Source organism: Podarcis filfolensis (assembly GCF_964270895.1).
Source record: "Podarcis filfolensis genome assembly, chromosome: 7".
NCBI classification, from domain to species: Eukaryota; Metazoa; Chordata; class Lepidosauria; order Squamata; family Lacertidae; genus Podarcis; species Podarcis filfolensis.
The window spans coordinates 25,988,102-26,015,447 of NC_139603.1; the positions used below are offsets into that span (position 1 = coordinate 25,988,102).

The 27,346-nt window shown below is 40.1% G+C and overlaps 1 protein-coding gene and 1 long non-coding RNA gene across 4 annotated transcripts in view; both read left to right on the plus strand.

The window, feature by feature from the left end:
• GMDS (GDP-mannose 4,6-dehydratase) overlaps positions 1-27,346 on the plus strand; it is a 279,224-nt gene that overhangs the window by 42,918 nt on the left and 208,960 nt on the right. The gene's annotated exons all lie outside the window — the stretch shown is intronic.
• On the plus strand, positions 4,365-19,611 carry LOC310767288. The gene is made up of 4 exons (XR_014550843.1): positions 4,365-6,668; positions 7,016-10,196; positions 10,820-13,368; positions 19,487-19,611. It is a non-coding gene; the product is annotated as an uncharacterized lncRNA (long non-coding RNA).

A 27,346-nucleotide genomic window follows, 5' to 3' on the forward strand; every position in this document is an offset into this window, starting at 1 on the left:
ACCTACAGGATCATAGCAGTAGATAGTGCTTTAGATTAGCTGGGAAATGATTGAATTAGCTGGGGTAATCTATATGTGACTATCCGTACAAGTAAGTATTGTTCTTGATCTCAATTGATTTAATTTGCCCTTTGCAAGGCAACGTGGCCATGCCACAATCATGTTTACTACATGATCCCTGATTGACTCAGATCCTGCAGCAAATGAGAGACACAACAAGGTAGAAAAACAGTGCTGGGGAACGATGGCTAAATCGGAACAGAAATAATAATGTTCAGAAGTCATGCTTTCTGAGGGAACTCTGAAGGAACATTCCTACCAAAAATTGAGACTGGCATACATTCAGCACAATCCTAATCCTTTGCTTTTTCTTCTAAACCGCGTATGGAAGTTGAACTCTTGAGACAACAGACATAAATCTCTCCAATAGCTAGATTTCTGTTTGCTGCTTTGTTTCCACCTGAGCTTAAGGACATTCTCGTTCAGGTCTTAATTTGCAACTTCTTCTTTTGAAGGACTTAAGCACAGTTTTTCATATTTACATGTAGGTGGAGGGTTGCATCGCCCAGTGATTGCCGCATAAGTATGCATGCATTCAAGCAAGCAAAACCTCCTGCTAGTTTGGGCAGGGTGTATTGTCTTTTTAAAAAAACACATGGGAATTTTCCAACATCTCTCATCTCACGTGTGTTTAACATGCTATTTGTTTCTGACTTGACAGTACATTTGATCTGATAGTTCTGTCTTTCATCTTAACATAATTGAGATAGAAATATTAACAGGACTAACTCCGGTAACAACTGTTCCTTACAAAATGAAAACAGTGAATGCAATGATAAAAGTGGAAATGTGCAGGAAACCATTCTGTTCTGTTACTTTCCTCCCTAATCCTTTCACAAGTTTCCTACATACAGAGTGTCTTTTCACACTTTCTTTCTTATGTAATTCATTGATATACAGTGGTACTTTGATACTCGAACGGCTTGGCTCCCGAACAAATTGGCTCCCGAACGCCGCAAACCTGGAAGTAAGTGTTCTGGTTTGCAAACATTTTTTGGAAGCTGAACATCTGATGTGGCTTCTGATTGAGTGCAGGAAGCTCCTGCAGCCAATCAGAAGCCATGCCTTGGTTTTTGAGTTGAATGGACTCCCAGAACAGATTAAATTCAGGAACCAAGGTACCACTGTACTAAAATACTATTTGTATGCTACAGAAACTGGATATGCCATTTGTGAAGCTATGGGATAACAGCTACCTATACGTAGGCTTTGCTTATGCTGTCAGTGGCCATTTGGTAGCAGGGCCAGTAGTGCAGCTCTGCTTATGCTGATTGAGTGATGATTCAGGAGATTCACATATGAAGAGGGCTGGTATGATATTGCCATCAATTAATAATGTTGAATGTCCAGTATGTATACATATGAGAGAGTGTGCACATCAGAATATATGGGGTTTTTTTACAACTTGCATTACAATGGAGCATATAAATGGAACAGACAAGCCATGTTGCCTCATCTAATCCCCAGTCCCCACTTGGATTGTTTCTGTGCACAGAAAAATGCAGTCATAGCAAGCTGCTCCCCAGGGTTGCCACCACTGCTTTGCTGAAGAGCTGAGACTCGGAAACGAGTCATGGAGTCCTCCTCCTCCTATCTCACCTTGCCTTGTAAGTAAGCAAGGGCCTGTGACATCACCTCACCACTGCAGCTGCATAGGGAACACACTATGCAACTGCATAGGGAACACATCTTCAGGCTGGAGGTTTGGCCCTTTAAGAGACTCTAGTTCTCCAACAAAGGAGGTGGAGCATAACAGAGATGGTCTGAAGACAGAGGCTCAAAGGCTTGCATTTACATCCAGCCATCAGACAAGTTGCTCACAAGGAACTCTCCTTGGTGCTGCAACCACCAGCTGACTGAATGGCGCCATGGGTCACGTCTGTGGAACCAGAACAGGATAGCTTGGTGGACCCTTCTCCCTTTTAAGCTTTTCAATCAGCCCATGGCATGTCCCCACCTTACACTTGGCTCAGACCAAAGACAAGTTAATATAGCTGTCAATCTATCTCCATTCCTAGCACTCCCACTCCAAGTACATGAGATGGGGACAGCTCGTTATTCAAATAGGCTATATGCTAATAAACAGATGCTAAGCAGCACCAAGAAAAGTGAGCATGGTAGGATTATGATAAACAATCAGACGTATTTTGATTTAGTTGATTTTCATTTCCTGTTATCCCATAGGCTCTGTGACTTTGTGTGTATTGGTAGAGTCCTAAATATCTATATTTTGTACCCATATAACAGTCTTTCTGCAACATCAAAATATTTCCAGGCGGGAGAGAGGGACACACACCCTGTTTTAATTTCACTTACCGAGGTTAACTTGCCACAATTCAGAACCTTTTTAATTTTGTTTATGAATTGGGTGAATTAATATCCATAGTGCAGGAAGCAATGAGTCATTAATTCCTGACACCTCTTGTGTAACATAGTGAGTTCACTTTATTTGCTTACTGCTCTTGCTTGCTTAAAGCTGTTGTAAGGATCATTTGGCGGCTGTCTCTGATTATAATGGGTCAGTTGACTTTGTACAGGAAATGAAGTAATTTACTTTGGCATTTGTGCTTGGCTGTTTTCAGAATCATTGCTGTAAAAAATACAGATATTTGGAAAACATACTGAGAATTATGAAGAATTTGCTTTTTCATATCTGCGAATTTCTTCATCCTATAAATATTCTTTAATAATGCTGCAACCAACATTTCAGCAGGGACTTTTGTGCAATTAATATTACTGTGGCTGCTGATTCATCTATCTGATACTTTTGGAGATCACTGTATATTGACTTGTAGAATACAGATGAATCTTAGTTTAAAATAAGCTGTCTTTCCTTTTTCTAAATTACTGTTCATCTGTCGCAGGCAGATGAATTGATATTTTACCTTTTTTGTTTGTTTTACAAAGCTTGATGGCACCATAGCATTAGAATTAGTAAAAGGAAAAAGGTGTGTAGAATGGATTCAATAAACACTGAATTGTTTCACTCAGATACATTTAGGGTTTATTGTTGGTGTTTAGGATGTAGATAAGTGGGTTGAGTTTACTACTGTAGGTGCGGTATATTTATATATGTAATATATTTTTGTCCTTTTTCTACAATAAACTTCCACATACATACTGGCCTTTGATGCCTACTTTTCCCCAATATAAAGCACTAAATATTGTCCTTGTCTAGGGATATTTTGAAGACCTCAACCAATGACATAGGTCTGCTGTTTGTATTAATTTGGTTTAGCTACTATGAGAGTTCTCAGTAATGTCTACTCATTGTAGTAAAATCATTTAGCAAATATTTTTAATGCTCACTTTTTTATATAAATTGGCAGTGTGTATTCAGATATAAAACAAAATACATTATGGAAGTTATTTTCCTAGATTCTCTCCCGTTGCTGATAAATTATAATGCAATGTATAGAAAATGCTTATTGGCGGGTGGAATAAAAGAGGCATTTTCTGCCAGATGTACTATTTTAGGTCCATTCTGTAAACTTTTTGTAAACATTTTGTAAACTGTTACAAAATGATAGGACACTCTCTACCTATAATGTAATCCGTTAACAAGTTTGTTCATTATGTGAGTGGTTAACTATACTGTATTTGCAACAACTTTTTTTTAAGCATTAAACAGAGGTGGCAAGAGTGACTCTTATTTATAGGCAGTTCTTTTCACTTTTGAGAACAAGTTCTGTCCTCCATACTTTCTTCGTTTTTGCTCAAAGCACATTTGACACACAAACAAAAGTCACTTTTGTCTCGCGGTGGAAACGTGCCAAGCTATTTGACATAATGACAGGTGGGATATTATCGCTGCTGAAATTTTGGCTGTATGGCTGCTTTGTTCATGTTAGATTGTGTTTTGACTTGCATGTTTTTGGCCGCCATGTAGGATTCACCTCCTTTATTGGATTTGGAACTTGCCTTGAAGTATAAGTGTTTTCCTGTTATATAATTTTCCAGTTGCAACTTGCCCGTTGTACATGTATGTACATGCTTCTTCTTTCATATTTAGCTTAAAAGTCCAAATTAAAAATTAATTCTGCTCAGTTGGGAAGTACCAGCAATAATGCCCACATGTACAAACTTAAATATCTTAAATGAACACTGTGTGCGCTACAGGCGACTATGTAAAAATAGTGAATAATACCAGTGTGATGTCTTTGGAAGGCTGTTTATAACCAAGGCAGGAGATGCTGCTGCTAATATAATTAAATATGTGCATTAGTTTAGATTAATGTACATATTTAATTATATTGGCAGCAGCATCTTTAAAGTGTCTTTTAAAACAGGCCAGGTATATTAATTTGAAACATTGGGTCAGGAGTTATCTGTTCTTAATGTAGCATAGAACTTGATTTCAGAGGAATGACTTGCATTGCAGAATACAGTCACTTACAATATGAGCAGCATATATATGTACCTGTATACATTACCGTATTTTTCCGTCCATAAGACGCCCTCATGTATAAAATGTCCCTTATTTTTGGGGACCCCGATTTAAGAAAATGGGGGAGATGGCCCCCATATATAAGACGCCCCCAAATTTTGGACATTATTTCTAAGGGGAAAAACCTAGTCTTATACATGGAAAAATATGGTAATAACTCACGTCTGCACTGCATAAATATAGTAATTTATTTAAACACAGTGGCTTGGATCCTAAGTGCCCTTTCAGTCAAGCAAGGGCAGAGTGATTTATTTCCCGTAAGTCAAATGTTTTCAAGTATCAAAGGGAATTATAGATCTAGTGGGAGTCTTTCCACTCTGCAAACCTCTTCTTGTTGTTCTTCTTGTTGCACATTGCTGTAGGTACAATGGTTTGTTTATTCTTAATGTTTACAGATCAGGTGCAAATAGAGAAAAAAAGGATTTATTTGGAAATCAATCCCTCTCTTGTCAAAGGGTAGTGTATGACTTAACACAAGCAAGTTCATTTGAATATTGGCACGGATTGAATAATTTTGGTGGTGCTTAATTAACAGCATGGAAAATGGATGGAAATACATGCTTTTCCACAAAGGTGCTCAAAAATCACGTTATTTTTAGCGCTGACCATTTAATATCAAGGATGGTCCAGTCCATCTCCTAAGCTTGGAAATGCAGGTGCCCAGGCAGTGCAAGGGGTCAACAGGTATGGGGGAATTATTGCACAAACAAGAAGGTGACGGTGGGAATGAATAATGCAATGAGGGGAGGAACTAGACATGTCACATAACTTGTTTATATTAACACAAATGTGAAAGTTTGATTCTAAAAGGCATCTGCTTCCTAGTGGATTCTATCCAGTGTCATTGGCTTGAGGGCTGTAATCTAGAGGTACTTCCTGATTTTTACCTTTCTCTTCTTCTTTTTTTAATATAACGCTTGAATTTTATTCAGTTGTAAGGAAAACCAGAAATATATACCTCCAATTAGTTTTCATTCATGCTAACTCCTGTATGTGAATGAAACATCTATTTTAAAAGTTCAATTACCTCCATAAAAGTGTTTTCTCCAAGGAGTATTTTCCCTCAGGAATAAGGAGGAAACGTCTTTCATTCTCTGAATTGAATATGAACGATGAATGCCAGTATTCTTTTCAATAAAGGAAACTTGGTAAGTAAGACCTTCTTAGGTTCCTAAAATGACCACAGACTAGGAATCGTTATTGTGTGGCCAAATTCTATATATAGTTTATATAGAGCCAGTTCCTTCCTTCTCTTCAGTCTAAAAATGTAACTTCAGCCATGCCTGTTTGTAAGCTGTTGCTCACGGCTGAATGGCTTTTCTATTGCTACGTGTGTTTGTGTGTGTACATTCTTGCTGGGAAGGTTAATTTAAGGAGGCTTTTCAATACTGTATTTCACTAGAGCTTTTTTTTACATGAAGTGTTGTAGATTCAACCCGTATCTAAAGTTTATACGCTCAAAAGCTTATATGCATTCAAAATGCATAATTATTTAAACAGATTTATGATGATTATGCATGATATATCCTCTAATGTGAAAAATGGAACTGTAGTTATCAGGTACAGTAATTTTATAATATTGAGTAAACATCTGTAACACAGACGCACAGAATCCATAGGTGTACGCGGCAACACATATATATGTACCGATATATATAATTTCAGCGACAAACCCACAGTGGAATTGTATTCACCACATTTTTGACCCATATATTTCTGCCCAAGTTGGGCTCGTAAGGAATCTTTTATTCACTTTTTTTTGAGAAGCATTAAAGGTAAAGGTAAAGGTACCCCTGGTTAATCTTAAAGTGGCTTCCAAACTTTTGACTGGATTAGTATTGTTTTAAAAAACAAAACATAAGGAAAGAAAAATGTGCAGCCTACCTGACACATGGGGTGAGAGGTGACAATCAGCTTTGGATCATAGCCAGAAATGTGCATCAGTGCAGAAGTGAAAGTGTGGAAGCAGAGCTCACCTGCAACCCTCTTCTCCCTGATTTCTACAAATGTTGCTGTGCTGCATTATTTTATGCAGTACATAAATTTTGCTCTTTCATCTGACCAGAATAAGCGGCTGGTTGCTTTTTGTCTCCTTGTTAAAGGAGAGAGTAACTTTCACATTTAAGGCAGCCCATCATTATGCATGTCTACGTAAAATTAGGTAAAGGTAAAGGGACCCCTGACCATTAGGTCCAGTCGTGGCCAACTCGGGGGTTGTGGCACTCATCTTGCTTTATTGGCCGAGGGAGCTGGCGTACAGCTTCCGGGTCATGTGGCCAGCATGACTAAGCGGCTTCTGGCGAACCAGAGCAGCGCACGGAAACGCCGTTTACCTTCCTGCCGGAGCGGTACCTATTTATCTACTTGCACTTTGACGTGCTTTTGAACTGCTAGGTTGGCAGGAGCAGGGACCGAGCAACGGGAGCTCACCCCGTCGCGTGGATTCGAACTGCTGACCTTCTGATCGGCAAGTCCTAGGCTCTGTGGTTTAACCCACAGTGCCACCAGCATCCCTACATAAAATTACCAGGTGGACTGCAGCTTTTGTTTGTCTTTGAGACTAAGGATGGGAGTGAGTACCAAAAGTGAAACTGAAGAATACAGCATTTAGTATTGTGGGTACCAGAAATAATCTGCTCTGTTTAGAAATCTGTGGTGAAACTCTTAACTGCATATACTCACAACTATTAATTGTACTTCATCCCCATCTGGTTTCCGATTGATGTTGGGTTGTACCTCTCTGAGACAGTGAAAGATTATGCAGGTAGAAACCTCTGCAGATTTTTTATGTGCCACCTCTGTTAATTGGTGAACCATAGCAGGAATTTGAACAGTTGTGAAAGTGTCTTGTTTGCTTGCTTTTGAGATTCGTCCCCTAATCCCAAGAATTATTTGATTGCTTCTAAAATTATGTGTGCTTTTAATTTTCAAAACTGTCAATAATGGCTGCGTTTTAGACATCATATTATCAGAACTTCCAGTTCATGGTTTGGAGGAAATTGGGAATGAGCTGTGTGCTCACACGCTATCCCTTCCCCTTGCATCTGTTCTTTAATAAACACTTCCTGGTTTACAGTCTTGGTTTGGGAGAATTACCGAAACGGCAGTCTGTCAGTACAGATGTCATGACAAATTGTAGCTCGGCAAACCAGGAAGTGTTTTTCAGGTCAGGTGTGTGAAGGTCCACATGCCTTCTTCCTGTCTGTTCTAGAGGATTGGAAGACCTTCCAGTGTAGCATGGAAAGTGGGGTCGGCTGCATGGCATGGTTGCAGTGGGGAGAAATTAGCCTCTCCACCTCTTAAAGGTAAAGGTAAAGGGACCCCTGACCATTAGGTCCAGTCACGACTGACTCTGGGGTTGCGGTGCTCATCTCGCTTTATTGGTGTACAGGTTCTGGGTCATGTGGCCAGCATGACTATGCCGCTTCTGGCGAACCAGAGTAGTGCACGGAAATGCCGTTTACCTTCCTCCCGGAGCGGTACCTATTTATCTACTTGCACTTTGACGTGCTTTCGAACTGCTAGGTTGGCAGGAGCAGAGACCGAGCAACGGGAGCTCACCCCGTCACGGGGATTCGAACCGCCGACCTTTTGATCGGCAAGCCCTAGACTGTGTGGTTTAACCCACAGCACCCACCCACGTCCCTCTCCTCATCTTAGCACCAACAAATGCTTCTGCTAGATGATACTCCTGCAAAAAGAACTGCAAGCATCACCTGTTCACTTTAAAATAAAGCTGAACCATGCAAGCCTAGTTGAAGTGGTTGCAAGGATGGTCATGCAAGTGGTGTTCTTGTTTGTGCCACCACCTCACTTTTCCCTCTGTCTCTGGCCAGAGAGGAAGTCTAGAACCAGGAGCCTAAGTATCTGCCTGGGCAAGATAGCCAACAGCCAGCACCCTTTCATCTCCATGGGGGCAAGGCAAGGCAAGGCAGCATGCTTTCCCTATACTTCCTCTTGGGCACAAATGTAATGTAACACTGAGAGGTTTATTAAATAAATGTTCAAATTGCACCCTGAAAAGTGGTGCAAGTTATGTGGTTCGGTCGCTTGGAAGGAATGATGGTAAGAGAGACAGCCTGGGAAAGAGATATTAACCTGCAATAGCACCACTGCACCACAATGGCTTGTGTGGTTTTTTTCTTGTTCAGCATAACTCAAGAAATTGGAATTAAACATGTGTTTCTTGCTTTACTTCTATGTGGTCAGGCCATCTATAGTTTTTTGTTGAGTCATTTGTGAGAAACAATTGTGTGGTGAGGCAAAATGTTACCAGTAGCAGTAGACTGATAAAGAAGAAGGAGGAAGAGGATGTTATTTGGGTCCTTAGAGGTGTGTGCATTTTCTGTGTTGGATGAACTGTAACAATGTCCTGCTACGTAGACTATAGCTGTGCCTTTATTAAGAACTTTCAGTTGGCCCATGGTTAATTCAACAGGTATCCTCTTGTTGGGTCTGTATATTTCTGTTCTCCTCCCAATATCCTGCCTCTACAACGATCTAACTGTGAAACAGCACTGTCCTATCATGCATATTGCATACCTTTGTCACTATCAAGCGTTGGCTCTGTTCAGACCAAACCTTTGGTGCTAATTCCACCTTGATTGCTTGGTTGTTTTGATTCCTGGATCAACCATGAAGATTGGCCCCCAACTTCTCACAGTCCTTCTGGCTTTAAAGACTTTGTATATCCTGGTCAAGTTAGGAATACTCAGCTGTCTGCAACCCAGTCCTATTTGGCAGTCTATGATTTAAGTAATGATCTAGAAAGGCCAGGTGTGTTCACATGTGTAAAACCCCTGATGTGAAGCAATTCAAGATGATTTGGATCCTGGGCAGCATATGTTTTTGTAAAAGCCTTATAGTTTTTTAGCTCAAAATTAAGTTCAATGCATTCAGCATATTTTATTTATGGATCAATTCTATATATCAACTTGTATATCCACAATAAAGGGTCAAATTTTATTCCATGTTGAAGCTATATTTGGGGTGATTGTTAACTACGTTTTACTCAGAGCAGACCCACTGAAATCAATGAACATGACTAACTTAGTTCTACTAATTTCAGTGGTTCTCCTCTGAGTAAAACTTAGTTGAATATCACCGTGTGTGGGTATTGGTCTTATCTGATGGGAAAAGTGACAACCTTTTATATTCAGCATGGCAGTATCATCTCATATCCCATGTTATAGCTTAATTTACATTAGTGCACTGTTTAAGCACAATAAATTACCAAAGTGGTGACTGAGCCGTTATTTGGTATGCTAATAGTTTGCAGGGAAACTATTATAGAAGTGTGAGTGGCTTTTTTAAATATTAGAAATTAAAATCAAACAATTAATGTCTGAATCTACCTTGATGTGTTAGATTCCTCATTATAAGATAAAACTAGATTCCTTGGAGGATATGATATGCTGCATTGCACATGTAACATTTTAAGGTGCCTTGTAAATGGGAGGTTGTAAATGGTGCAATCTGAAGGCACACTTTACCGAAGCTAAACCGATCAGGGTCTGGTCAGTGCCTGGATAGGAGAGTACCTGGGAACTGCATGTATGCCACCTTGGGTTTCATCATGGTAGAAAGGTGGGATATAATAAATGTAATAAATAAAAATAATTGTAAAAATATCTAAAAGGAGTGATGAAAATATTGAGTAAATAAACATTAAGGCAATATTGAAACTCCAGTGGGTGCAGAATGCTGCGACGAGACTCCTTACGGGGTCCTCGCTGCGAGATCACATTCACCCAGTGCTATACCAGCTGCACTGGCTCCCGGTGGAGTACAGGATCAGGTTTAAGGTGCTGGTTTTAACCTTTAAAGCCCCATACGGCCTAGGACCCTCGTACCTACGGGACCGCCTCTCCTGGTATGTCCCACAGAGGAACTTATGGTCTTCAAACAAAAACATCTTGGAGATCCCAGGCCACAGAGGTTGGGCTGGCCTCAACCAGAGCCAGGGCTTTTTCGGTTGTGGCTCCGATCTGGTGGAACGCTCTGTCACAAGAGACCAGGGCCTTGCGGGACTTGACATCTTTCCACAGGGCCTGCAAGACAGAGCTATTTCCACCAGGCCTTTGGCCAGAGCACAGCCTGACTCCCTCCTTTGGCAATTTTCACAGAACTCTAACCCAATGGTTGCCATCCATTTGATTTGAATTAATTTTATAATGAAATGATTTTAGAATGTTTTATTATTTTATTGTTGTTAGCCGCTCTGAGCACGGCTTCGGCTAGGGAGGGCGGGATATAAATAAATTATTATTATTATTATTATTATTATTATTATTATTATTATTATTATTGAAGAAGAGAAGACACATTGTTAACAAAACCCAATTTGGATGTGGGAGATGGTATGAGTATGTCAGGTAATAAGTTTCCCTATTGACACAGATGAGAATTTGGAGCTTTGCAGCTGTGCCCAGATGATGCAGAACCCATTCAGTGTAAAGGAGCAAGCAAACGATTTCATTGACAGACTGTTTTCTGCACACATTTTTTGAACCATGCAAATATACACTTGATAAACTTGCACAGCAATCAAATGACCATAAGTAGACCACAAACCAGCCCCTGAGTTGCTGCTGTTGGGTCCATCGTAAGAGAGCTAAGGAGGAATTATGGGTTGGACCATAATGGCTCCTGAGGACCCATTACTTTCAGATGGGTAAATAAATGCATGTTTTCAAAACTTTCACACATGCCAGAGGTTTGAAGTGCATCGCGAAAAGCCAATTGGATAAGTGTAAAAAAAAGAAGAACCCCAAACCATTTAAATAGAGAGCCAAAATGAAATCTGAAACACAACCAGTACAGTTTATTGAAGCAACCTTAACAACAACACATATTTACACAGATATTTCAAACTGTTGAGGTGGCTTGGTAAGCAAGCAATTAGAAACAAGACAAGGAGTTCTAAGACAGGATTTGAATATTTTATGGCCACTTTTCAGTCAACTCCCGGAGCTGTCAAATCCTTTTCAAGCCTTATATTCATGCAGTCAGCACCTCAGCAGCTGAACACATGTGCACACATAGAGTAGCTACAGATGTTAGAATCCCTCAGGGTTGTAAATGTTGTCACATCTTTCAAGTGTTCTGCATTTTACAGGCTTCCTGTTTTTAAACCATTTTTCTGGCCTTCTCCCACCTATTTCTGAACTTTGCTTATACTGCTCCTGTACTGCCAGCTTCTCGCTTTAGTGAAAACTAACACTCTTCCTTTCTTCACCCTTAACTGAAATCGGTCAAGAAATGTGAAGGAAGATGCAACAGTTATAGGTAAAGCACTCAGATGTCTTGAAAGCAGATGAAGAAGACTCTAGAGATATCAGGGAAGGGAGATGGGATATAGAACATGTAAAATGAACAATGAGCAAAATAATTAGGTCCTTTGTTGTAGGAATCAGAATCCTATAGTTGGTGCATTCTCACTGTTCCAAAATCTGTAGTAAGGCAATGCTTTTATTCAGGACTATCTAAAATATTGTGAAAACTTCTTAAATTTAGCAGAACTTTTCATCAGGTGATAACATTATACCTGAGGGATGCTAGCTAAAAGAAATACACAGTGGCTGAATTCCTATTTTTGAAAATGCAATTTTATCTTGACATGACAGTAAAGAGGAATAAGGTATTTTTATATTAGCAAAGCTGGAGATTAATTTTAGAGTAGTGTACTAGATGCAATTCTCAATGGAAGCCAAACTGTGTAGAATTATAAACATTTTATTAACCAGTTGTAATGAATGAATCTAACACACTTATACAATGCTAAAACTTTATTGCAACCAAACCACAAGCTAAATATTGGCTTTTTAGAAATGTTAGCTTTTTTGTGCAATTGGAATTTATCATTTTGACTATTATGAAAAAATCATCTGCTCCACAGCGTATATAACTTTGGGTGGCATTCAACTGCATTTTACTCAGAGTAGACCCATTGAAATGATTGTGCATGATTTAACAAAGGTCCACTAATTTTAATGGATCTGTTCAGTGTAAAGATGAGTTGAACGCCACCTATTGCAAACAGCCCAGAGTGTGTGGCTAACAAAATAATATATTTAAAGAGTTGCAACATTTCTGGTAAACAATAAAGCTCTTCAGTAAATGGCTGGCAGAAAAGAAGGGCACAGGTGAAAGTTTAAAACAAAAAGTGCAGCTTGGCATGAGTCTGTGAGTTTAATTACACATCATTTTTAATGATATAGAAGATGTCAGAAGGTGTTTTTGTTCTGTATCCCAGGTAAATCATGACAACTTCACTGAGGGGAAAAACTGTAGAGAAGTGGGCCAGGTATTTGAACAAGGCCTTCATTTAGAAACTGAAGCAAAGAGTTCTTCTGTTTCTCTTCAGCTATTTGGAGAGCACTTCCTAAAGGGAAGGTGACAAAGTTTGCTTCATTAAACTGCATTTATTTTTAACAGGGTTTTTCTGTTGAATAAAGAATCTCTTTCATACCTGCAGGTACAATAAGGTGAACTTGATTTTCTTCAGTTGTATTGGTGGTATCAAAGCTAATAAGAATGATTGACTAAATTCGTTTGGCTGAAACCTCTATATGTTAATTCTGGAATAGGAAATTCTGTGTTTAACCAAGATACCTATACAAAAGTTCAAGCTAGATTATATTCCCATATTTGATAAAGATCAAAAGATATAATACTTTTTGCAGTGAAAATATTAGCATGTTGCTTTAACCAAAATTACACTCTATTCATAATTGAGTCCTACTTTTTAAGAAGGATATCATTAGTGTTAGTGTATTGAAGGGTATTAGAGTATATTGCTTGTGTATTCTGCTGTCACGTGTCAGTCAGTGAATCAATCAACAGTATTTTGAAATGAATGAGCTCGACTTCCGGAGGCGGCGCGACCGGTAATGGCTGCCTTCTCCGAGTAAGGAGAAGGGAGCTCCGCTGTAAACGGGTCGTCCGCTACGGCGAAGCGGAGACCCATTCAGGAAAACCACAGGTGGCAGAAGCCTGTGGTCTCGGGACCCGGCGGGCGCCAGAAGCAGCCCCCAAAACGTTGAAGGGACCCCGTAAGGGGCTCCGGATCGCGGAGGGGGTAGCGGCGCTGTGGGTCGTTGCGCAAACAGCGAAGTGAAGCCGCATTGCTGTTGCCGGTCAGCGCTGTCCTTTCTTCCTGCAACTTTTCTGAACTTTGGAAACTACAACCCGTGAGTAAATTTGGACATTGAAAACTTTCTGAAACTTTTGTCAACTTTCTGAAACTTTTTGAGAACTTTATGAAACTTTTAAAACTTTTTTAAAAAAAGTTGAAATCTGGCTGAAAACGGAGTGAGGATAAGCAGGAAGCCCATCTCCCGCTATACTGAACTTTAAGCAAAGAGCAGGAGGAGTGGAGACAAAAAGTTATGCGTTAACTAAATGCTGGCACCCTGTTAAAGCAGTTTTCTGAGTGAAAGACTTTGAGCTATTGACTTTTGCTGGTCATATTCGGGGTGTATTGATACCCTTCTTCTGTGGCACCAGTGGATTATAAAATAAATAAGAATCTCTGGTGCTGGAGCTGCCTGGATGAGCACCAGTTTGCAACTTTGGATACATTGAATTCAGGTTTTGAAACATTCTGAGTTGGAACTGGATACTTTGAAACTGTTGCAGTCAAGGCACTGTAAGAAACACTGTTTTGCTTTAAGTTTTACTCTGCTAAAAATAATACATTGTGGAGGCGATAGACATGGATTTAAATTTATAAGTTTAACTTGGATTTGATCTTTTCCCTGAAGACGTATTAAGCTCCCTCTAGAGGATTTTGGACTTACAGCAGTGACTTTGTTTTACTTTCCCTTTCCCGGCCTCTGTTTGACTATTGCATCTGGGACTCTGCTTTCTCATGGGAACAACTTGGATTGACCTTGGATTACAGATAACTTTGGAATGAGTGGCGCAAGGAGAAGAGGAAGGACTAAACAAACAACTCTAACTTTATCTGCAGCCTCACAGCGTAGATCTTCTGTGCCGGCCTTGCCTTCCACTTTGCCTCCAGACATAGAGGCGGCCTCCCTAATACAGGCAGGGGAGGGTGAGACAGAGGAGCTGCACCTGGGAGATATGGCTTCAGGGACAAGTAGCTCTGTCTTGGAGAAAATTTTGGAGAAACTGGAGGCTCTGGACAAGAAGGCTGATTTGCATACAGCTAAAATTGAACAGAACACAGAAAGCTTGAATAAGCTGACTGGACAAGTTGCACAGAATGCCTAGTCTATTGGAGAATTAAAGGAGGCTGTAGGTGAAAATCGTAAACTGGCTGAAGATACTAGTCAAAGATTGGAAGAACTTGAGAAAGAAGTAAGACCACTCAGCAAACAAGTTGGAGAACATCAGATTTACTTTTTGATGACAGAACTGCGAAACAGGGAGACCAACTTGAGGATACGGTCAATACCAGAGGTGGAAGAAGATAATTTTATTGAATTTCTAACTAAGGAATTTGCCAAGTTTTGGAAGTTAGAGGAAAAAGACTTTAAAATTGTATCTGCTTTCAGGCTTGGCAGAGTCAGAAGGACAGAGAAGCCCAGAGATTGTTTGATAACACTGAGATCAAAGGAGGAAAGGGACAAGATTTTGGGCCTGCACTACGAAAAGTCACTAGACATTTTGGGCAAGAGAATTGAAATCTACAAGGACATTCCTAAGCAGTTGCTGGACCTTAGATCTAACTACACGGAATTGGCAAGACTGTTGAGAAGCAACGCAATTATCTTCAGGTGGGAGTTTCCACAAGGATTATCCTTTACCTACAGAGGGAGAAAGATCAAAATCAAAACAGTGGAAGATAGAGACAAGTTTTTGGGAGCACACGGAGAAGACCTCCACAAAGGACTTGGATTGCCAGCGCCAGAACTACCAGGGGAGCCCGCCCCCTCGGATCCTCAAGGACCGGAGAACAAGGTACCACCCCAGAAAGAATAACCAGACCTATCCAGGATGTCTCTGCAGCTTTTGAGTTGGAACATAAATGGCTGTAACAGTCCCGAAAAAAGGTCTAAAATTTTTCATATTTTAAAAAAGGAACAATTGGACATTATATGCTTACAAGAAACACATGTGATTAGGCTCCATAGAAAGGTGTTAATAAATAAAAGGCTTGGTCAAGAATTTATATCATCGGATACAGTTAAAAAGAGAGGTGTAGTGATCTATGCAAAAGAGAGCCTCTCACCAAAATTTCTCTTTAAAGATGAAAGTGGAAGAATCCTCGCAATAGAAGTACAGTATCAAGGAGAAAAAATTTTGATATTAGGAATTTATGCTCCAAATGAAGGAAAATCGGATTTTTATAAGAAGTTGCACGAGATCATGCTGGATTATCTGGATTACAACAACGTCATCATGATGGGGGACATGAACGGGGTCGTATCAACAAATATGGATAAGTCACAGAACCAGAACATTACTAAAGAGGGAAGACTACCTAAGACCTTTTTTGAAATGACTGACAATATGGACTGGGTTGACATCTGGAGAGTTAGAAACCCCCTGGGAAGAGAAGGAACATTCTTTTCTGAAGCTCAACTGACTTGGACACGAATCGACCAAATATGGATAACTAGAAGTCTGGCACCTAAGGTGAGGAAGGTGGAAATCTGCCCCAAAACATGCTCCGACCATAACGCCTTGAGAATGGATATGACATTGATCCCAATCGGCTCCTTTAGATGGAAGATGAATGATGGCCTGTTTAGAGATCAAAGAATTGTAAAGAAGGCCCAAAAAACCTTAAAGGACTATTTTGAGATTAATTTGAACACTACGGTGGAAAAAAGAACTATCTGGGATGCAAGTAAAGCTGTGATGAGAGGGTTCTTGATTCAACAGAATTCCTTAAAGAAAAGACTGCAAAATGAAAAGAAAGATAAAATTCTGGAAAGTATCAAAGAGCTGGAGAAGAAGTTAAGATCTAACCCGAAGTCCCAACCGATTCTGAGAGAAATCAAACTTTATCAGGCGCAATATTCCAAGCTGATAAATCAGGAAATAGAATGGAAGATTAAAACAATGAAACAAAAAACTTTTGAATCGGCAAATAAATGTGGGAAACTGCTAGCTTGGCAGTTGAAAAGGAGACAAAGATTAAATACAGTAACAAACTTAGAGGTTGAAGGAAGGAACATTCAGAACCCGGGAGAGATTAGAAAGTGCTTCCAGAGGTATTTTAAAAAGTTATATACTCAAGGGCCACAAGATGAAATAGAGATTACACAATTTTTGGAGAGAAATGGATTAGCAAAGCTGTCAGAAGAAAATAGAACAATTTTAAATGGCAAAATAACACGACAAGAGATTGAACAGGCCATCCTGAGTCTGAAACAGGGCAAATCACCAGGGCCAGATGGACTGACCTCTAACTACTATAAGACATTGAAGGATTATTTGATACAACCTTTGTTGGAGGTCAGTAATGAAATAATGGAGGGGAAGAAGGCGCCTGAATCGTGGAAAGAAGCATTTATCACATTGATTCCAAAGTCAGAAACTGAAAAGACACAACTCAAGAATTACCGTCCCATCTCCCTTTTAAATGTGGATTACAAAATATTTGCAGATGTTTTGGCACGAAGATTTAAGAAAGTTTTAAGTGAGATAATCCATAAAGACCAGGCAGGCTTTCTCCCGGGCAGACATATGTTTACTAACACAAGGAACATCATAGACATATTGGAACTTTTACAAACAAACATAAACACTAAAGCAGTTTTAATTTTTATAGACGCGGAGAAAGCCTTTGACAACATTTCTTGGAAATTTATGAAGGGGAATTTAAAAGAAATGGGAGTGGGACGGGGGTTTGAGAACGGGATTGAGGCAATATATTCAGAACAAAAGGCTAAACTGATAGTTAACAATGTGGTTACAGAAGAGTTTAAAATTGAAAAAGGTACACGACAAGGCTGCCCGATTTCCCCATTACTGTTTATTTCGGTTCTGGAAGTGCTCCTGAATATGATTAGGGGGGACCGGTTGGTGGAAGGGATTCAGGTCGGAGCGAAACAATATAAACTTAAAGCTTTTGCAGATGACCTAGTTCTGACATTACAGGAGCCGGAGTCTAGTTTGAAAAGAGTACTACAACTGATTCAAAACTTTGGTCGAGTGGCAGGATTTAAGTTAAATAAGCAAAAAACTAAAGTTTTGGGGAAAAACATGACAGATATTGAGTTGGAACAGCTTCAGAAAGAGACAGAACTAAATGTGGTTAAAAAAGTTAAATACCTAGGGGTAAACATAACAGCAAAAAATCTGAGTTTATTTAAAGATAATTATGAAAAATGTTGGTCAGAGATTAAGAGAGACTTGGATAGTTGGTCAAGACTAAAACTTTCTTTGTTAGGCCGAATAGCTGCCATCAAGATGAATGTATTGCCAAAAATGTTATTTTTGTTTCAGACACTGCAGATTGTAGACAAGACAGAGTGCTTCCGGAAGTGGCAGAAAGATATTTCTAAATTTGTCTGGCAGGGCAAAAAGCCCAGAATCAAATTTAAAATATTAACAGATGCGAAAGAAAGAGGGGGCTTTGCCCTGCCAGATTTAAAGTTGTATTATGAAGCTGCAGCTTTCTGCTGGTTAAAAGATTGGTTACTTCTTGAAGATACGGATGTCTTGGATTTGGAAGGTTTTAATAATGCGTTTGGATGGCATGCATATTTATGGTATGATAAAGCTAAGATAAATAAGGCCTTCAAGAACCATATTGTCAGAAAATCAGTTTTTAATGTCTGGACAAAATATAAAGACTTACTGGAGAATAAAACTCCGAGGTGGCTGTCACCCCTGGAGGCTAAGGCTCGGAAAAGAGCCAATATGGAGGCCAACTGGCCAAAATATTGGGAGATAATAGAAAAGGATGGTGACAACTGGAAATTGCAGAGTTTAGAAAAGATGAGAGACAAAGTGCGAGACTGGTTACACTATGCTCAGATTAAAGAAGTGTTTAAAAATGACAAAAAGCTAGGATTCCAAGTGGAAAAGTCAAAGTTAGAAACTGAACTGTTAGAACCTAAGACTAAGGTACTTTCAAGAATGTATAACTTGCTGCTGAAATGGAACACACATGACGAAATGGTAAAATCAACAATGATAAAATGGGCGCAGGATATTGGGTATAATATTATGTTTGAAGATTGGGAAAGGTTGTGGACCTCTGGGCTGAACTTCACTGCATGTAATGCGTTGAAGGAAAATGTGATGAAAATGATGTATAGATGGTACATGACCCCTGTTAAACTGGCTAAAATATACCATTCGTCTGATAGCAAATGTTGGAAATGTAAGGAAAATGAAGGAACATTTTTTCACCTCTGGTGGACCTGCCCTAGAGTGAAGGCCTTTTGGGAGAAGATATATAATGAATTAAAAAAGGTGTTTAAATACACCTTTACTAAGAAATCAGAGGCCTTTCTCCTGGGTATTGTCGGCCAGAGTGTGTTAAAAGAGGACAGAACATTCTTTTTGTACGCAACAACAGCAGCAAGAATATTAATTGCCAAGAATTGGAAAACTCAGGAGCTACCCACTGTGGAAGAATGGCAGATGCAACTGATGGACTATATGCAATTAGCCGAGATGACCGGCAGAATTCGAGACCAGGGAGAAGAAAGGATGGAAGAAGACTGGAGGAAATTTAAGATTTATTTACAAAAATATTGTAATTTGGCTGAGTGCTGAATTGGATGCCAGTGCAGACAATTGTCTACCATTAAATTAGATTTAAGGCTGAATTATATGTCAAACCAAATTAAGATTATTAATTAAGATGAGTTAAATGATAATTTGTTTGAAATTAATTTAATAATGATGTAAGTGTATGCGGGAGGTGTGGGGGAGTCCCATGTAACAATTGAGAGATGTTAAATGGACAATGATAAGTGCTTATCTAATATATGCTTTATTTGAAAACTTTAATAAATATATTATAAAAAAAAAAATGAAATGAATGAGCTCACAGCATACTATGTACAACAGGCTCAAGCTTATACATGAAATCTTTACCTATACTAATTTGTTTTTATTTGTTTATAAAATGACACCTCCCACTCTGAAAAGACCCTCTAATGCAGTTTTCAACAATAAAATTAAAATTAAAGGCAATGCATTTAAAAAGAGCATTCAGAGCCAGAGTAAATGGGTAAAACCATGGCCACACTGAATTAAGACACGCTAAAAGTCTGGGAGAACAAAAAAAGGTCTTAACCCTACTCTCATGAACAACAGAGAAAGGGACAGTCTTAACTCCCTTTGGATGAAATTCCACAATCAGTGCTTTCACCCAAAAGGCCCTGCTCCACGTTCCTACCAGCTACTGTGCCCTGCAGTTCACCCAACATCTATACCAGTGGTTTTCAACCAGTGTGCCATGGCACCCTGGGCTGCCTTGAATGATGGTCAGGGGTGCCGTGGGCAACACTGGCCTCTGTCCCTCTTTCCTTCCCTCCCCCCTCTGATGCCCTCTCACATCTCTGCCTCCCAAAGGCTTGCACAGCTGCTTTTTGCAGCAGCCCCAGCTACAAGCTCCCCAGACAAATGGTGCGCTGGGGCTGGCCAGGGGTTGACAGGAGCTGAGGCAGCCTTGGAGTAAGTAAGCCAGCGGGTGAGGGAGCCCAGCCAGCCAGTCCTCCAGCCCTTGCTATTGGGAATGGACAGACAAGTCCCAGGCCCCTGTGGGGCAGTGTGAGGAGGTACCTCTCTTCGGGGTGGGGTGGGGCAGCTCAGAGGACTCCCAAGGAGAGAGGAGACAAGAGGAGGTTGAGGGAACACTCCACAAGGGGGGTGTTTAAAAGGGGTGAGAGGCTCCCAGCTCTGCAGGCAGGAGGTGACGTAACTGCGCTCCTGAGCCCCACAGGGGAGCCACAGAAAGAATGGAGTTGGAGCCGTGGACTCGTGGTTGAAAACCTCTGATTTATGCCATCCGGCCAATATAGATAATTCAAAACAAAGTGGATTTAGGCTCCACTATCATTTGGGGATGGATACAGTGGTACCTCGGGTTAAGAACTTAATTCGTTCTGGAGGTCCGTTCTTAACCTGAAGCACCACTTCAGCTAATGGGGCCTGCCATGCCACCGGAGCACGTTTTCTGTTCTCATCCTGAAGCAAAGTTCTTAACCTGAGGTACTATTTCTGGGTTAGCGGTGTCTGTAACCTGAAGCGTCTGTGAACCTGAAGCGTATGTAACCCGAGGTACCACTGTAGTTGGAAACAAATCTGGAACACTCTTTCTCTCTCTCTTAATTTACCAAATAGCATCAGCCCGTGCTCAGTTCCTGGCTTATAAGGATGATATCTACCTAAACGTATCCGTAGAAGTTAAATGTGTTGTTGTTTTTTATTTTGAAATGAATACATTAATTGTAAAGAAGTCTTGAAGTTTATCTACAAATAACGCACTATGAAACTATTATAGTGGTACCTCGGGTTAAAAACTTAATTCGTTCTGGAGGTCTGTTTTTGACCTAAAACTGTTCTTAACCTGAGGTACCACTTCAGCTAATGGGGCCTCCCACTGCCGCTGCATGATTTCTGTTCTCATCCTGAAGCAAAGTTCTTAACTCAATGTACTATTTCTGGATTAGCGGAGTCTGTAACCTAAAGCGTCTGTAACCTGAAGTGTATGTAACCTGAAGCGTCTGTTACCTGAAGTGTATGTAACCCGAGACACCACTGTTCTACTGCAGCAACAACGTACAGGTTGCTTGGGGGTGCTGAAGGCCCCCTTTAAAATATTAAAAGCTCCAAGTAACGTTTGGATTCTTTCCTCTTGAGGGTTAAAGTAAACCAATCCCGAACATGAACAAGCTCCATAATACAATGCTGTTCTTGTCAGGAGCTCAGAGCAAGCTCTGAAGCACATAGTGTACATATTGAAAAACAGCTGTTTGGTGACAGACTGCTAGCTGGGAAGTTGAAGCTGAGTGAAGTGGTTAGCCCACATCCCTTTGCCACTGATAAAGTGCTTTGATAAGCAGACTATAGTGGTGAAAACCAGCGAAAGAGCCAAAGATTGTGATTTTTTTAGAATGAATGTAGGTCTTGTTTGACAAAGGCAGCCTTCTTCTCTTGTATACTGTTCCACATTTTGTTTTTACTCATTCCTTCATATTCAGTGTATGCTTCAATTTATCCACCCACTCGGCGCTGGATACAGAAGTGGAAGTAATCCTGAATATTTCAAAAGCATGCCTTGCAAGAGCAACAGATTTTTTTAAAATATGCAGAAGAATTAAATCTTCCTAGTATAATCCCAAGTGTAGGCATTTATTTATGTATTTAAAATATTTATTAATCATCTCTAATCATAGATCTCTTAAGTGATTTATGTCACTACTGGGCCGACAAGGGGGATGCGAGGAAAGGAAGCAGGATGGGATACAGCCTTTCAGAAGAAGTCTTTCGTTCAAAAAATGCTTGTCTGTTTTAACCACAAGCCAGCAACACATGGGCATCTATTTCTGCTTAATTCTATTTTAAAAAGAAATTCACAGTCAAAACATTCTTTGATTAATTTCTTAGCCTCAATTCGGCAATCTCAGAGATAACTCAGTGCAGATGTTGTGCATTTATTTCCACATTACTTGTATGCAGTTTCTCATATCTTATAAATAAGGAAAGTTAAGTACTTGAATAGATAAATAGTTAGATTCTAAAGATTGATCATGTTGGCTGCTTCCATGAAGCACACCGATTTTTAAAGAAGTTTCATTAAAATCCGCAAGTCCTGAGTTCCTAGCAAAATAAGTAAGTGTTTGAGTGTGTTTTACAGTGGCAGAGCAATCCAACCCTGCTGGAGGAGGGAGAATCAAAGCCAGATGAACCGTCAAAGTCCTGACAGACTTGTGCCAGCAGGGCAAAATGTGTGTGTGAGAGAGCATCATTCCTCATTTCTTTCCCACTCCTTTTGAAGGCTTTTTTTTTTCCTTTCAAAAGCATTTTCTCTCTCTCTCTCCTTTGGAACTAATGGGAGAAAAATACACTAGGTTAGCTTCAGGCCTGGTGTAGAAGAGTTTGGATTTGATATCCCGTTTTATCACTACCCTAAGGAGTCTCAAAGCGGCTAACATTCTCCTTTCCCTTCCTCCTCCACAACAAACACTCTGTGAGGTGAGTGGGGCTGAGAGACTTCAAAGAAGTGTGACTAGTCCAAGGTCACCCAGTGGCTGCATGTGGAGGAGCGGAGACGCGATCCCGGTTCCCCAGATTACGAATCCACCGCTCTTAACCACTACACCAAACTGGCTCTAGTTTCCCCTTTCCTCAAGGGTGGTGTTGGGGAAATGAGAAGACTTTGGATCCTCCTGATCCACAGCCACAGCATTTTCTGGTACCACCCCTTTTTGTTCTCTCCTACATCCTGAGTTCCAACATTGGAGAAGAGGCTCATGAAGTTGCATCTCCTTCTCTCTCTCTCTCTTTCGGTTTGTGGACTCATCTCTCTACCTTTAGATAGGGAGATCTGAAAAGTTCTGTGGCCCCTGTAATGCCCTCATAGGAACTATAGGATGGTACCCTTAGGACCAATTCAGATAGTCCTATGGGATAGCTGACCTGTGATCTTTCAGATGTTGCTGGACTATAACTCCTATCGTTCTTGACCATTGACTAGCATGGGAATTGGAGTCAGACAACAGCTGGAGAGCCATACTACATCTGCCGTGCATGTTTGTTTTATGTTGAAATTTTACGCCCCACCTATTTCCTCAAGGAGACTCAAGGCAGCAAACGAGCAGTAATAAAAGCAGGGAAAGGCAGGCAGACAAACAAAATGCAAACTGGTACAAACTGAAATATATTCAATAAACCGGGCATAAACAGTACTCCTGGTCTTCTCTGGAACAAACAGTAGTCCAGGTCACAGTGGATCTGAGTGCTTTTTTCTGCAAAGTGCTTTGCAAATGGGTGGCAAAGGGCTTCCCTGGCTTCGTGTGAAACCATTCTGTAGACCATGATAGAAAAGGTCCTTCACAACATATATAGTTCTGCTGGTTGGCTCTGCTTGGACGTATCATTGCACTGAAGTACTCCCATTGCCTCTTTTGAAAGTAAAGAGATAGACTCGATGAAAACTTATTTCCCTCTCTAAACCTTTGTCAGTTTCTTTTCTTGTTATCTTTATGTTAATTTCGTTATAACTGTGGTCCGCTTGATATGTTTTTGGTCACCATGTGATGTGGAGCTGCTGGTGGACTTGCAGCTGGCCTGGATTACATGGCCACTCTCATTGGATGAACTGGCAACCCATTAGGGATTTGGGCTTTCAATGGACATCATTTTCACAATTACAGTACCTCAAAAAAACTGTTACCATGGTCTAGTAAATTGAAGCAGTTACATGTGCAACTTGCTAGGTATTCAACTATCACTTTCATAGGGTAGCTTGTGGGTGTGCCACATCCCCCCCCAAGGAATTTGAACAGAAGTCAAGCAGCTGAACTGAGCCCAAGCCATCCATTTATTCAATATTGGCACTGCGTGAATTTTCAGAAACAATCATTTTTAACAATATACTTCCTATGTTGTAAAATACATGCCATACTGTACTATTATACATTTCAAATTCCAGAATTATGTTGGTACATGTCAAACGTAAGTTTAAGGTCCAGTTCATCCTCCAGTCAATCTTTCTGCATTAAGGCATTACTAGTGGGTGAGTGTGCAATATGTAAAATATTTATTTATTATATTTATATCACATATTGCACACACAAACACCCAGAAAGAAGGATTCCTTATAATCCATTATACCCATGGTTTGCACATTTAGCTTTTTAAATAAATGTATCTGTAGGGTATTAATGTGTCGGAAAAAGCTTCATTGTTTGAAAAGTGAATCAAGAAGTCTATACAGATGCTATAAAGGCAAACTGCTAAATCACACACACCAGACATCACCATTGTGTCTTCTGGGGGTGCAGTGGTGGCCTTGAGGTCTTCACCTGGCGCTCATAAAGGCTCTGAGCCCCACACTAACTGTCCCATTGGTCATGAGGTGGTGAGGATGGCTGCCTTTTTCACCCTTGAAAAGTTCATAGAGCAGAAGAAGGAAGTTGAAAGCGTGATTCTCTTTCACACTTTGTCTTTCATGTCTGTGTGCTTTTCAGGGCTCAGATTAGTTGATTTTATTGATTAAACACTCAAGAGATTTAAAGGCATCAAAACACACAGGCGGTTATAGATAAGAATATATGAAATGCAAAAACACTTCACGCTTCTCTGTCTACCGCTGCACTGAAATGCCACACTGGTTGTAAATATGCTGTTATAACTAGGTTAGTTTGCATCTTAATCGCATGATCAAGAACAATACCTCAATAATAGACAGAATCCAACACTTTCACAATAGCCAAGAACTAACAAACAGTGTTCTGTCTCTCTCTCTGATTGTAACTGTGGAGGATGGATGTGCTCAATGGTCGAAAACAATTAGTCTTCTAGGAAACCTACATACAGACATGTTCATAAGAGTACACAACCAGGATCCAAAGTGCTTCTTGGGCTCACACAACTGATCATTTTTCCCACCCCAATTTGAATAGCTTTTTCCAATCTCATATCACAAACTTCAGTTTTAGAATCAATTCCCCATACGGAAGGGGAAGTTGTGGTTCAAGACGAATTCCAAACAACTTGGGCACATAAAACTTGTTTAATGGTTCTTTGGATTTTTGCCTCAATCCAGCAGAGAATGAAGCAGATGTTTTCCAGCATATGCATACAGAGCTCCAAAAAGTAAATCATGCCGAGAATCCCCAACCACAGATAATCCAAAATGTATTATCTGTGTTCATATTACATTTTACAATATCTCGTTTCTGTGATTGCTGTCTGTCTGCATAGTCTATTGTAAAATGCAACACCTTAACTTAACTGTAGCTCGATATAGATTCAGGTAGGTAGCCGTGTTGGTCTGATGCAGTCGAAATAAAAAAATAAAAAAATTGTCCAGTAGCACCTTAGAGACCAACTAAGTTTCTTCTGGGTATAAGCTTTCGTGTGCATGCACACTTCTTCAGATACTTCAGATGCACACGAAAGCTTATACGCAGAACAAACTTAGTTGGTCTCTAAGGTGCTACTTGAGAAGAGAAGACTCCCTGGAAAAGACCCTGATGTTGGGAAAGATGGAGCACACAAGGAGAAGGGGACGACAGAGGACGAGATGGTTGGATAGTGTTCTCGAAGCTACCAGCATGAGTTTCACCAAACTGCGGGAGGCAGTGGAAGACAGGAGTGCCTGGCATGCTCTGGTCCATGGGGTCACGAAGAGTCGGACATGACTAAACAGCTAAACAACAACAAGGTGCTATTGGACAGTTTTTAAATTTTTTTATTTCGACTGCGTCAGACCAACATGGCTACCTACCTGAATCTAGAACCATGGAAGGCACCCCATTGAGCCGCATGAAATGGAAGTCCATCAACAGAGTGCATCTGAAGAAGTGTGCATGCACACGGAAGCTTATACAGAGAAAAAAAATTAGTTGGTCTCTAAGGTGCTACTGGACAATTTTTTTTAAAAAAAATAGTAGCTAGATATGAGAGACAATTCTCACAACCGAAAGATCCTGTTGAATCACTTTCATTTCATTCCCTTCATATCTTTCCAGGTAAGCCCATAAGTGGGCTTAATCTCCTAAAATAAAAGAGTTCTATTTGCTTTTGTGTGTGTAGAAGTTGCTGATCCTTAATAGAAAGCAGCATGTGCACATCCTGCAAACTCATTTCCTTATTTAAAGTGAGCATCCTTCCTTTACTGAGAGATGCTTCCTTTTATAATAGGGAATTTAGAAGCAGGCCTTTGTAAGCTCTTAAAGGCACATCCCTTCCAAATGACCTTTGTCCCATGCTACTAAATTATATTGTTCGGTCAACTGTCTTGTTCCACGCGTAAGATATTCAAGAAAATACAAACTCACATAAAATTCAGAAAATATCATATTTTTCCTATTATACAGCATAAATAGTAGATCAGGAAAAGGGATGGGTTTGGGGGGCAAGCGGGGTTGCTATTACGGTATATTATTTCTTGTAGTGATTTTATAACTTGCTGAGATAATTTTTGGAGATGTCAGAAACCATAACTTTGACATCCAGATTTACAAAAGGAAAATACATGAGATGCTGCGGTTAAATTTCTTGCTTGCATGTGTTTTGTCACTGTACATCCATCCATCTCAGAATATAATGCTAATAGGCATGTGGTTATATAACACATTAAAAATCAATTAGAAGCACATTTCTGTAATTGGCAGCTCACAAAATAAATGAAAGCATCTAGAAAACCTTAAGGTGGTATCCAATGATGCTGTTAGGTTGATGGTATGGTATTCTGTCAGCAGAATGGGAGGGAAGCAATTTTCAGCCATTACCCCTGTCTCCTGCATTTCTACCCTCCATACTCCCAACTGGAGGGCACACCAGCCCTCTGGAGCAGATTTAGTTGTGAGGGGGAATTGCCCAGAAAACTATTTTGTCTCCATTCTGCTGATAGAAAGTCTTATTGTCAGCTGAGCAACACCGTACTCTAACCAGCTGAGCTATCCAGGCTGACCGATTTGGATATTATTGTTTCATCTGTTATTATATTTTTGTGTTTTTTTATATATTGTAAACTGCCCGGTGATCCTTGGATGAAGGGAGGTATATAAATTTTAAAAATACATTTAAAAAATAAAAGATGGTTGCTGCTCATCCTTACTGCAGATTCTCATGGACTTTAATTAAAGCCTTTATTTTTCTCCCTTCTAGTAATATTTAATCCCTACTCAATCCCCAGGTGAGTGCCATATAAATTAGCTGATTTTGTTG